General features: G+C 50.0%; 1 protein-coding gene across 10 annotated transcripts in view; it reads left to right on the top strand.

Moving 5' to 3' along the window:
- The window catches only part of ITSN1 (intersectin 1), a 1522922-nt gene that overhangs the window by 1247594 nt on the left and 261573 nt on the right, over nucleotides 1-13755 (top strand). The window lies entirely within an intron of this gene.

The following is a 13755-nucleotide window of genomic DNA, read 5'->3' as shown; positions in this document are numbered from 1 at the left end:
GCCAAAGCAAATAACAGTGGGGAGAGTGGGCAACCCTGGCGCGTCCCACGGGCTACCGCATATTGGGGGGAAACCATTTGCCCAACCTTCACTCTTGCCCTCGCTGAAGTATACAGCACTGTCGTCCATCTCACAAACCCCTCACCCAACCCAAAGCCCCCCATAGTTTTATACAGATATTTCCATTCTAGGCTATTGAAGGCCTTTTCTATGTCTACCGATAGTACTACAGCCATGGGCGAGCTTACTGAAGCTTCTCCCAAGACCCTCGGCAGTCTCCCGACATTGGTGGTAGTGTTCCTGGTAGGGATAAACCCAGACTGATCCTTATGTACCAGGCTAGTCATATGCTGTAGCAGGCGCGATGCCAAGATCTGACTAAGGATTTTATAGTCCGTAGTCAGCATTGACAATGGGCGGTACGCCGCTGTGTCCGTGCTATCTCGTCCCGACTTTGGTAATGGGAGAATGAGGGCCTCCCGCATCATCCCCGGCAGCTGTCCCAATTCCCGCACCTCATCTTAGACCTCCAATAGCCTTAGAGCTAGTATGTCTATATATTGCGAATAAAATTCAACCGGCAATCCATCTACTCCCGGGGTCTTATTCCGTGCCAACTGTTTAATGGCGCTTCTAATCTCTCCGAGTGTGATGCTCCGACCCAAATGTTCCGCCTGTTCCTCATCTAGTTGTGGGAGTATCAAGTCCTCCTGGAAGGACTCTATATCAGAATAACCTGCTGTTAGTGTGCTCTCATAAAGCCTCTCGTAGTACTTCCAGAACTCATGCATAATTCCCCTTTGGGTATAGATCATATTACTGTCGCCCGCTTCTAGGGCCAGGATTGGGGAGCCCCACGGTATAGGATTTGCTAACCACGCCAATAGCGTTCCCGACTTGTCGCCCTCCGCGTGAGCCTTCTCAACATACTTTCTGTAATTGAAGCAGTGCAACCTCTCTACCTCCGCAGCCAACGCCTCCTTGGCCTCTATTACCTCCTTCTGGAGCTCCGGATGCTCCGGCCTTGCCTTTTTCTGCTAACCTCAATCGTCCATCTGCTTTCTCGACATTCTGCAGCAAGGTTTTCCTTGCTCCAGTATATTTGCTTATGCATATCCTCCTTATTACCACTTTAATGGCGTCCCGTTCCACCGCCCTGGTAGTAGCAGTCCCCGCGTTCTCAGCGAAGTAGTGCGTTATCCCCTCTTCCACCTCTCCTCGGAACACAGGGTCCTCTAATGTCTCAGGGCGCAATCGCCATTTGGGAATGTCAGATTTTTCCCTCGTCCAGTGCAAGGTGAGCAGCAGCGGATTGTGGTCAGACAGGGTTCTAGTAAGATACTCAGAGTTAGTTACGGAAGCAGCGACTTGCGGGAAGCACAGTATGGCATCCAATCGAACATGAAGCTCGTGTAGTGCTGAGAAATAGGAGTAATCTCTGTCTTGCGGGGGATGTGACCTCCACACGTCTACCAGATGCCATCTAGCCTGCCATGCAAGCCTATATTTGGACAATCTATGCACTGGAGACTCTCGTAAGGGGGGGGTGAGATCTGTCCAAGATCGCATCCGCTATCGAATTAAAATCTCCTCCCAACATTATGTGGCCTGCCAGGAACTGTGCCAGTGTACCGGACATTCGGTCCAGAAATCGCGCCTGCTCCACATTAGGCGCTTAAATACAACATAAGGTTACTTCCCTACCGTACAGGCGCCCTTCAACTGCGACAAATCTGCCCTCGCTATCTATGGTTTGTTTAAGAATCTGAAAAGGGACCCCTGCTCTGATTCAAATTAATTGCTCCCCTCGCAAACGCTGAATAAGATGTGCTAAAAACCTGTCCCCTCCAGCTACGCTGCAGCGCTAATCCCTCTGATTTAGTAAGGTGCGTTTCCTGGAGCAATGCTATGTGCACCCCCCTCCTGACCAGATATGCATGGACCTTGTGGCGCCTTGTCATAGTGTTTACTCCCCGCACATTCCAAGTAATACATCACAAATCATGTACTGTCCCCATTATCACAATTCAGCCACTTCTCCTTTCCATTGTCAATATTGCAAACACCGGTGAACCCCAGAACCAACCCCAATCCCCAACTCCCCCATCCCCCCACCCTACCAAGAACAGGTCCTAAAACAAAACTGTTAGTCCCCATCCAAACCATACCAACACACACCTCATACCTAAGCCCAGCAGTAGCCACTGCCGGCATGCTCTACGGGCATCGGGGGGCCTAGTGCCAACGGGTGACCGCTCCTGCTCACATATTAACTCCGCGTTGATCCCCCAATAAAACTCATCCTCCCCCACCTCCCCCCCCGTGCACCAGTCGGCAATGTATTAAAGCATCAGTCATCGAGGCGCCTCTCTGCCCCGGGGCCATTTCCCAATATACCCACTTTGTCCATCATTCACAACTATCACTCTACCACAGCATAACACACGTGCCACTCACAACCCGCTCAGCCATCCACTAGTCCCACCACCCGATATTCGAGCGGTCACTCATCCATTAGTCCATCAGCTGTGGCCAGAGTGACCTGCGGCATCCGAACACTCCCAACCTTTGACATTTCAGTTTCTGACTGTGCTTTGTCCTTCTCTGTATCCGTACTCTCCGACGACTGCAGTGTCTGGCTGCTAGCCAACGCTGACACTGCTTCCAGTGCATCTTGTTTTCCCAACGCTGCCTGTGCCTGCGACGGTTTTCGCACTTTCAGCCGCTTCCGCCGAAGGCGCTGCGATTGACCCTGAGGCAGTCCCTCAGAGAGCTCCTGTAATCGTTGCGCTGTCTGATCAGCCCCAGCTCTGTATGTTTCCAGCCACTCCCAAGCGTCTTCTGGAGTGTCATAGAAGTGTGTACCACCATCTAGCATTATCTTCAATTTCGTAGGGACAGCAACCAGTACTGAATACCTTCTGACCGCAGTTCTCTTTTCACTGACAAGAATGAGGTGCGACAGCGCTGGATCTCCAGGGTATAGTCGGGGAATATGGTCACTCTGCCATTATCAACCTGATACGGCCCATCAGTCCGCGCCTTCTGTAGCAATAAATCCCTGTCCTTATAATGTAGGAGTCTAGCTACCACTGGGCGTGGGGGTCGTCCTGGTAGTGGCGGTTTGGCGGGCACCCTGTGTACTCGCTCCAATGTAAAGAAGGGAGATAGACCCTTTGCCGCCACCACTGTCTTCAACCACTGCTCCAGATACTGCACCATATCTGACCCCTCCACTTTTTCTGGCAAGCCCACCACGCGAATATTGTTCCGTCTATTGCGACTTTCGGCATCCTCTGCTCGCCTCTCCAGCGCTTGGATGCGATCCAGCGCATCCGCTACCCTGCTCTCCAGTACCTTTCGGGTTGGCGTCACCTCTTGTAACGTCCCTTCCACCTGCTTCATTCTGTCCACCAGTTTAGAATGGTCTGCCCGCAATAGACCCAGCCCCATCGCCACCTGCGCAATGTCCTGTTGCAGAGCTGTACGTGAATCCGCGATCGCTGCTAGTATACGATCGAACTGCCTTTGCAATTGGGGGTCCTGGGCCTCCTCCACTCCCTCCGATTCAGCCTGCGACTGCAGCTCACCCTCTGGTGGCTGGGCTGCTCCGCCCATCTTTCCTCTTGGTTTTCCTCTTGGTTTTCCCATGTTCAATAACTCTAATTGTTAACGGGGTGCCAGGGCGCTCTCCGCTGTTTTCCAAGTTCGCGGACCAATATCAACTCCCGCTTTTGTCCCACAAGAGTCCGGGCACTTCACCCAGCAGGGACGACCACCTTCAGCAGTTCCAATGTTTCGACGTGTGAGTTAACCGCTCCTGCCCACCGGTTGATGAGAATCAGCGTCTATCGAACCCGGGATTCCCCAGATCTCAGTCCACAATTGCTGGGGGCAGCTCCTGGTGACTGCAACGCCAGGGGGGAGGGGAAGTCCAGCTATGGGTTCGCTCTCCCCGGGAGTATCGGGGATTCTGCCGTGCCGCTCGTTGCCCTGCTCCGTGCCCGCTCCTCTCCCGGCGTCAAGTCCAACTCTGTTCCCAGCAGCCCATGCACCTTCATTAAAAAAGCCACCGGTATGGACGCTTCTTCCTCTCTTGCATTCGTGGCATGTACGTTGGCTTCAATCACTCTGCCCATCGGTCTCCTCTCCCAGGGCATTGGCGCTAACCTCCCTCCTCGTTGTGCCGCGCACCTCCGTGTAATATGTCCTGCGCAGCTGGGGTCTCCCCTTCAGGAGGCGTCTGTATGGGAACCAGTGCCCGCCTTATGCCCTCCACCAGATGGATGCGCCGCACTCTTCCACAACGGGGCCCCTGTTTCAGCCCGCACCCCCCATCCGCCTCTGCCCCTGCCCAGATTGCACTCACCGGGACAGGCGGGAGGACGGAAGGGCTCCTCCGCTCTTCGTTTCCCTGCTCTCCACCTCCGAATTGTTCCGGATCTCGGGGGTGCCGCTGCAGTACCTCTGGGTCGCCGAGCTCACTTTGCCTCCGGCCGCCGACTTTCCGCGGCGTGAGCGCCCCGCCTCCGTCCACCACAGCGCTGGGTCGCACCAGGTGCGCTCGGGGCGGATGCAGCCACTTGTCGTTCCTCGCCTAGCTCCTCTGCTCCGATCTCCAGCAGCTTCGGCCGCAGTTGTCCCAAGCCTCCGACGACTCCACCGTCCCTCAGGTAAAGGCCCGGGCTCTCGTCGCCAGCCCCGCCGCCATTTTGCGCCTCCTTCTTCCTTTCAATCACGGGCCAGGAAAAGGTCCCGAAGCCCCGCACCACGCTCTCTTTGTCACCGGGCAGGCTCCCGGGCAGGGCCACCCTCCTCCAATGACTCCTGGCGCCCCAGGGGAATCCCAAGGGCCTGTTTAATACAGGATTATATGGGGATCAGCACGGAGCTCGGCGCTCACGCAGCCAGCTCCATAGGCCTCCAAGTCACGCCCCTCCTGAGTTTCTACATTGATCAGACTGAAAACCAGTGAGAGGATCAGTTCTTCATCTGGTTTGTAGGAGCGGAGAAAGGCAGAGCGCTGCAGACTTACTTCTGATGAAATGTGCTCTGCATTAAGATCTATGGTTTGGCGAAGAAGTAGCCTCCTGAGGGCTTGTGGGCTCATTCAACCAGAGCCAAGGCTCCTTCGGCTATGGCATGTGGAGTGCCTGTCCTGGAAATGTGCTAGACTGCAGCATGGGTGTCCCTCCATAAATTCACAAAGCACTACTGTCTGGATTCTGGCATGACAGGCACTTTGCTCTTTAGGTCCTGCATGACTTTTTGACTTGAACCCGTTCACATACCCACCTTCTAGCAAGTACTGCTCTGATATCGATTCTAAGGTGAGGAATCTGTGGTTAGACATCTTTCAGAAGAACAAGTTAGTTACTTCCGGTAAAGGGTTATCTGATAGAGACTGTTAGTTGTAGATTCCTTACCTTAGAATTTCCCCCAGGCGTCCATCTGGATCTGGAGATTTTTTTCTTCAGCAGTACCCATGCGTGTCGATAGGTGGCGTCTGTCAGCTCTGCGTCCATTGTCGGCATCTTGGGCGCGGGGATGACGTCGCTGGACCTACTTAGACACCGCCCATGCTTGCTGAGGTCAGTTCTTTCTTTTTCTACTCCAGACTATTGCAGATCCGAAGATGTTCTGATGGTGAGGAGGGCAGCTGAGGTCCTCGGCCTCGAGCAGTCCGGATTAACCTCCTGATGGAGGTGCTTCAGTCTGCGGCATCCTCTTCTGAACCCCTTTTGCCATTCAATGAAGTCCTCACGGACGTCCTACTGGGCATTTGGCCCAAGTCCAGCACAGGGGCTCCTGTGGACAGGATGAATGCCACCACGCGGTCCGGGCGGCCCAATGTTCCTGACCAAACACCCCTCCCCTGTGAGCTTGGTAGTCCAAGCCTCTTCATCAAAAGGCGTATTCCCTTCTGCTCCCCTCAGATAGGGAATCCAAGAAGCTGGACCAACTAGGGAAGAAAATGTTCTCTTCATTCAGCTTGGCATTGCGGTCGGTGAATAACGCATGCCTCTTGGGCTGTTACTCCCATACTATCTGGAATACTGTCACACAGGTGCTGCCTTCCTCCCTGGAGGAGGCCCAGGCCGTTCTCGCTCAAGTAGTGGCAGACGGGAGAGATGCAGTCAAATTCACCATACAATGTGGACTGGATACCACAGACTCACTGGGCAGAACGATTGCTATGTTGTAGCTGTTAGATGCTATGCCTGGTTGAGGACTTCTGGCTTCTCAGAGGATGTTCAGTCGTCTTTGATGGACATGCCCTTTGATGGCACTCGCTGTTTCGGCGAGAAGGCAGACTCAGCACTTGAGCTCTTCAAGTATTCTCAAGCTACGGCCAGATCCTCGGGCCTCGTGGCTACCTCACGCCTTTGTTCCCTTTCACGGCTACGGACGGGAGCGCCCAGCTACTTCCTGTCCAGCCGCAGAGTCCTGCAAACTGTCCAGCCTCTGTGTTGCCGCAGACGTGGGATAGCATCCTTGCGGGTCAGGGAGACAGCGGGCAGGCCAGTCCACAATACCCCCTCCACACCCCCACACCGTAGCCACCAAACTTCCTAGTCCAACATTTCAGGTTTCAGGTCCATCAACGTCGAGTTGGAGGCAGGATCTGCCATCACCTCCTCCACTGGCAATCCATCATGTAGGACAGGTGGGTTCTGCAAATATTCAGAAGGGGCTACTCCCTCCCCTTGAGACTACAATGCCATCTATGCCACCTTCTTACGATTGCATGACGGAGGATCATTTGGCATTTCTCCTCCAGGAAGTATCTGCTCTCTTGGCCAAGGGAGCGGTAGACAGTGTCCCTGTGCCAGAAGTGGACCGTGGTTGTTATTCCTGCTACTTTCTGGTACCCAAGAAGGACAAAGGCCTGCGTCCTGTCTTAGACCTCTGGGCCCTCAAAATGCTCACCCTAGCCTAAGTTCTGTCTTCACTCCAGGAGACTGGCTGGTGTAGTTGGATTTGCAGGATGCTTATTTTCATATCCCCGTCCTGCCGGCCCACAGACTTAACCTTCGGTTCACGGTGGCCACAAGCACTTTCAGTTAACGTGCTCCCCTTTGGCCTTACCAGTGCCCCTCGGGTGTTCGTAAAGGTGATGGCGCTGGTCGCAGCTCATCTGCGCAGATTAGGGGTTCAAGTCTTTCCCTATCTCTATGACTTGTCGTCGTCTCCTACCTCCAGACTACGGCGGACCTCCTGCATTCGCTAGGGTTCACTATAAACATGCCGAAGTCACACCTGACTAACTTTCGGATAATCCCTTATATCTGAGAGGTTCTGAACACAGTGCAGTTTCTGGCCTATCCTCCCGAACAACGAGTCTGGGATATTCGGGCTATGATACAGATGTTTCAGCCTCTAACCTGAATTTCGGTGAGAATAACTCTGAGGCTACTGGGCCTCATGGCCTCCTGCATCCTGCTGGTGGATCATGCCAGATGGCATATGTTTACTCTGCCGTGGGACCTGAAGTTCCACTGGCCGCAGAATCAGGGGCATCTGTCCGACTATGTCCAGATTTCGGAGGGAACTGCGCACCAACTGCAGTGGTGGCTTACAAACCAAGATTGGGTCAGAGACAAATCCCTCTCCCTTTCCCAACCAGATTTAACAGTGGTGACGGATGCATCACTTCTGGGGGGATGAGGCAGCCACCTGGGAGAGGCGGAGGTCAGAGGCGTCTGGTCTCCTGCAAAGTCTGCCCTCCATATCAACCTTTTGGAGCTCTGGGTGATCAAACTGGCATTGAAAGCATTCATTCCCTCTCTCAGGGGAAAGTGGTGCAGGTGTTCACCGATTACACCACCGCCATGTGGTACTGCAACAAACAGGGCAGGGTGGGGTTGTGGACCCTTTGTTAAGAGGCTCTCCGCCTCCTGACATGGCTGGAATATCATCACAAGACCCTGGTGGAGGAGCACTTGGCGGGCTCCCTGAACGCCAGGGCAGATTAACTCAGCTGTCGGTGCCTAGTCAATCACAAATGGTGTCTCAATCTGGAGGTGGCGCAAGGTCTCTTTCGGTGGTGGGTAGAACCTTGGTAAGATCTGTTCGCCTCCAAAGAGAACACGCAATGTCAGCAGTTTTGCACGTTGCAGTTTCCAAGGCAGCACTTGCTCAGTGACGCTTTTCGTTGCAAGTGGACCTTCAGCCTCATGTTTGCCTTTCCGCCTGTACCACTTCTGCTCAGAGTGCACAAGAAGATCAAGCGCGACCGGCCCTTTGCTTATGTAAAAATGTGTACTGATCCTGTGCCTTACTCCCTTCGGGGGGGCGTGATGAGAAAATTCAATAAAAAGATTTAAAAGAAAAAAGATCAAGTGCGACCGGGCTCAAGTCATTCTTGTAGCTCCGGGCTTGGCACAAAGAGTCTGGTACCCCGACCTACTGAGCATGGCCAGTGATCCTCCGATCATTCTACCCCTTTTTGAGAATCTTCTGTTGCATCAGGGGAGGGTTCTTCATCTGAACATGCCCAGTCTCCACCTCCTTGTGTGGAGATTGAGCGGCGGCAGTTGACAGCCTTCGACTTTCCGCCTGAAGTCTGTGATGTTATCTTGGCAGCCAGGCGTCTCTCCATTAAAACGGTATATGCCTGTAGATGGAACAAATTTGTGGCATTGTGCACAGCGAAGGCTCTTGATCCCCTTTCTGCTCCTCTTTCAGAGGTTCTCTTGTATATTCTTTCTTTAGTCCAGCAGGGTTCTGCCTTGGGCACTCTTAAAGGATGTCTTGCAGCAATCTCTGCTTTTCTTCAGCTGTCAGATCAGCCTTCTTTATTCAAATCTCCTATCGTTAACCGATTATTTAAGGGCCTTACTCATCTTCCCGCCATCTCCTTTTGTAATGCCTTAATGGAAGTCACTGATACCATCATACTTGCCTTAGACAATGGGACCTCAGCCATACTAATCCTTCTGGACCTATCAGCGACATTTGATACCATCTTCTATCAGATCCTAGTACAAAGACTGGGGGAGATTGGTGTCAGTGGGTAAGCTCTAAAATGGATGTATCAGAACGCACCCATTCAGTACAGATGGACGCCTTCACTTCAAAATCCATGACTCTGGACAAAGGGGAGCCACAGGGGTGGATTTTGAGTCCCACTCTTTTTAATATCTGTGTGACCACCTTGGCGAAGCTCATTAGGTCATGTGGCTTTGACACCATCTCTTATGCGGATGACACGAAACTGATCATTACCATGGATTGTAACCCAACACTCACAAAGGTTACATTTAAAGACTGTATGTTAAAGATCGCTGCACAGATGACTGCTATCTTTCTTCAGTTTAATACAAATAAGACCGAGATTCTCTTATTTGGGAAAGCTCACACAGCTTGGTCTTCAGATTGGTGGCCACCTGAATTAGGACCACCTCCGACACCTAAAAAGGACGTTAAAAATGTAGGTGTAACATTGGATTACAATCTCTCTATGAATGAGCACGTTAAAAACCATTTCTGGGACCTGCTTCCGTCTGATGTGCATGCTTAGGAAGGTATTTCAGTGGACCCCTTGCATGCTAGTAAGACCTTGATCCATGCTTTGCTAGTGAGCCACCTAGACTATGGGAATTCCCTAACGTTGGTATGAATGAAGGCCTCTTTTCCAGGCTTCAGGTGGTGCACAATACAGCAGCGCGCATTATTCACAATAGTCTTCCACGATGCCCATCTGCACCTCTACTGCACCTCCTTCATTGGTTGCCTTTGAAATAGCGGGCTCTTTTTAAACTTTTATGTCTGGTCTGTAAAGCCTTGCATGGAAGGGGACCATGTTATTTGAAATACAAACTACAGCATTACATCCCAATTCGTCAGCTTAGATCCAGTGAACTGCTACTGTTGTGCCCCAAACTCCTCTTTTTTTGGCTCCTCATCAGTGGAATCGGCTGCCTGTGTACATCCTCTCCTGTACAGATCTTATTTCCTTTAGAAAACTTTTGAATACCTGGCTGTTCAATCTTTAAACTTGATATTGCTTTATGATCCGTTATCTGGGGCTACGGCACCAAGAGATCTCCTCCAGGATGATTTGTTGCGCCTAATAAATAATAATAATGCCACAATGGGACTTAAATCTGGTTCTCACCTTTCTTCTGTGTGCTCCCTTCGAGCCACTTTATAACTGTCCCCTCAGGTTGCTGACTCTCATACTGCCTTTCTGTTTGCCATCACCTCTGCTTGCAGGGTGAGCAAGCTGCAGGCTTTATCTTCTAAGCCACCTTTTCTATCTGTCTATTCGGATAAAGTGGTGATTCGGACCAAGCCTTTGTTCCTTCCTAAGGTCGTCATGCCTTTTCATGTGGGACAATCTATCACTCTGCCCACCTTTTATCCACCCCTGCATCCTTCCAATGAGGAGAGACCCCACGCCCTGGACCCAAAACGTGCATTGTTCCTTCACCCCAGCAGATAGATAATCAAAAAAGCTGTGGGTAAGTAAGTGTTTTCAACAGATGTTCACACTGCATTCCTCCAAATTATTCAGTCAGGTGAAGAGTCTGCAGATGCAGGCTAGGGTCATGGGTTCTTCTTGCACTCGGGTGTCATGCCTGGCTCAGAACTTCTGGATTTTTCAACAGACATCCACTCTTATGGATCTGCCTTACGATGACTTCAAGTTATTTGGTGAAAAGGCCAATATAAACAGTGGAACTGCATATTCTCTAAGCTTATGCACCCCTCATTGAAAATACAGGGAGTTTTGTGAAATTCAGGTGTTTGCTTGCGGATTAAATTGGTCGATGCCAGCTTAAGCAGTAGCTTCAGAATCCAGTGCCTACACAGTATACAGGTCGGGGAAAGGACAAAGGTTGAATCACTCAATTACCACCTCCTCCGACCCGGTCTTCCCTGAGAAGCAGCTGTAGTTCACCCTTGCTGGCTCACTACAGACCTGGAAGGCCTTAACTTTGGACCAGTGCACGTACGATTCTGATGGGTCTTCCTGAATGCCCAAATCCCGTTCTGGTCAGACAGAGGACTGTCTATGCATCCTAAAGCAGTAGGTGCTGCAGAAAGGAGCAGTGTAGTTGGTGCCAGAGCAGGCTTTTGGACTGGGATGTTGTTCTTGGTACTTCCTGGTTCTTGAGAAGGACGGTAGTCTTCGTCCGACCCTCACCCTCAGGATCTTGAATCTTTCTTCACAAAGAGAAATTCACGATATTGACGGTAGCGCAGGTTTTATGACACAGAAAGCAGAGGACAAGATGTCTTTATCTAGAGGACTCTTATTTTCACATACCAATTCTGCAGTTGCACAGAAAGTTCCTTTGCTGTATAGTTGGGTCCACTCACTACCAGTGTGCGATCCTTCCTTTTGGACCGAGATCAGCACTTCCTGTCTTTACAAAGTTGGTGGCGGCACATTTCAGAAGATCGGGAATCCTAGTATGTCCATACCTGGACAACTAGCTCCTGAAGGCAAAGTCTCCAGAGATGGTGTCTTTCCATTTGTTGTCAACAACATCCCTACTACTCAACCTAGACTTTTCAATCAATGGTCCTAAATTGTACTTGGAGCTCTTTCAGGGCCTCCTGTTCATATGTGCAGTACTGCGCCTAACATCTTTTCCACCTCCTCATAGTATTTTGGACATTGAATCCATGATTCTGTTGTTTCAGAAAAGGGCTCAAATTCCAGTCTACGCAGTTTTTTACCTGCTGGGTCTGCAAGCATCTGGTACCTTCCTGGTTACACATGACATGCATGCTGGCACATGAGAGCAGCCCAGTAGTAGCTCCACAGGCAATGGTTCTAGCCTGGAAAGACCTGTCAGACACCATCATTATTCCCCAAGTTACTACAGCAGACCTGGCCTGGTGTGGTGGAAAACCTGGATGTCCTTTCTTCCTCCTGTTGTCACGGTGGTAATGGATGACTTCACCGCTCATATGGAGGAACTGAAGGTCAAAGGCCTCTGGTCTCCAGAGGAACAGGTGCTTCGCAGCAACTTGCTCTAACTGACATATTCTTTTGGCACTCAAGGTTGTCTGATCTTCCGTAGAGGTTGCTTGATATGCTGTTTGAAGCAGAGAAATGTTTTTTATCAAAATGCCTAAGACTCAAAGCACACAGCTCTATCATTCGTATGTCTGCAATGGAGGTAGTTTTCATTATGACACAGCAACGAATATCAGTGCACCAACTTCATAACTTCAAATGTGTATTGGCCTGGAGCCTCAGATAGCACTTTAGGGCTCCTGAGGCACTAACTAGATCGACCTGTGACTGGTTGAGTGCTGGGTAGCTGATGCCCCTGCCTACCAGTAGAAGAGGGAGAGGTAAATCTCAGAAAGGGAGGGACTGACCACAGAACAGTGGGCTCAGCAGAAGTACTCCACAACTCCAGAAATGACCCCGTCAAAACATGAAAACAGAACATGTTACACTACTATAATTGTAAGAGTAGATCAAATGTTGCAAATCCAGGAGATACTATTTAAATGATACGCAAGCTTTTACTGTTAGAACCTTCAGATGCCTACGCAGTATAGTGCCTAAATTCGGACCTAGATGGTGGATCAGAGAATACAGTTATGTGCACTTAGCAAAACTGAGCTAAAGTTCCATGCAGTTCTTGCAAAATTCTCTGGAAGATTTGAACCTTAGTGCGGTGATTGATACTGCTACCAACTGCATGATTGGCACTTGCCTTGGTTGTGTTCAGCTCTTTGGAGAGAAATAGTCTGTAGGCTTTGATGAGCTAGCCTGGAATTGCAAGGAAAACGAACTTATTAGGGCTCATCAGGTAGTGGGATACTTCCATTGGGCTTCCATTTAATGAAGTCTTTCGTATTTCTGTCTGCTATCTTAATCGTGTCTGATCCAAATTTTTACTCTACTGCTCAGTTAATTTTTTACTTCATACCTAGTTTAATTCCCTCTTAGGGATTAGACAGTCTTTTGTGCACGAGGACACCGAGTCCAGGGTGGAAATCCCTCTGACTTGCCTCTTTAAATTCTCTGCCGTGTCCCTCTGGTCCTTCACAAGAGTATCTCTGAGCAAATTGCACTTCTTATAGCTGGTCTAGTTTGGGATTTGGTTTCGTTATTGGAAGAAACAATAACTCTTTGTCTGAAAAACGATTGAGGCAAAATCCATCAGCGTGTTGTAAGAGCTAATGTTCTCACGGAAACATCTGTACTGTAAGGTCCACTTCAGAGACTGTAGTACAGTGGTTTTCAACCTTTTGATTCCTGTTGACCCCCACGTATTACCCTAATCCGGGGACCTCCACTGAATCCATATTGGAATACAGGAACCCCCACTGAGTCATTTGTGATAGCCGGGGGCCCAGCTAAGCAATTTCAATCACTTGATGAACAATACAGAAACAAAACAAATGCGCAAATGATCAAACATTTATATTTAATTCACAAAACAATATAATAAATTCAATATTTTAATAGGAAGGTTTTAGCTTTTCTAAATTCAATTGAGGTTACCCATCGTCCATATTCTATTCCGTTTCATGCACTTGCACCGTTCATAAGAATAAATCTGAGGATACCAACTTAATTTTTAGCCTCCAACTTCAATTTTTTCTTATTTACATACCGTTTTAAGATTTTCAATTTTAGGGTTTTCTTTTTTATTTATATATGCTTTCAAAATATTTTATTGTTTAATTTTGTGAATAGTCGCAGACCTCTAGAGGGTTGCTGCATCACAGGCTAAGAATTGCTGCTCTCGTATGCTCAGAGCTGTCTGGTGTAAATGT

Source organism: Lissotriton helveticus, chromosome 8 (genome assembly GCF_964261635.1).
Source record: "Lissotriton helveticus chromosome 8, aLisHel1.1, whole genome shotgun sequence".
Taxonomy (NCBI): domain Eukaryota; kingdom Metazoa; phylum Chordata; class Amphibia; order Caudata; family Salamandridae; genus Lissotriton; species Lissotriton helveticus.
The sequence above is the reverse complement of the archived record's forward strand: the minus strand, read 5'-3'. Positions and strand labels throughout refer to the sequence as shown.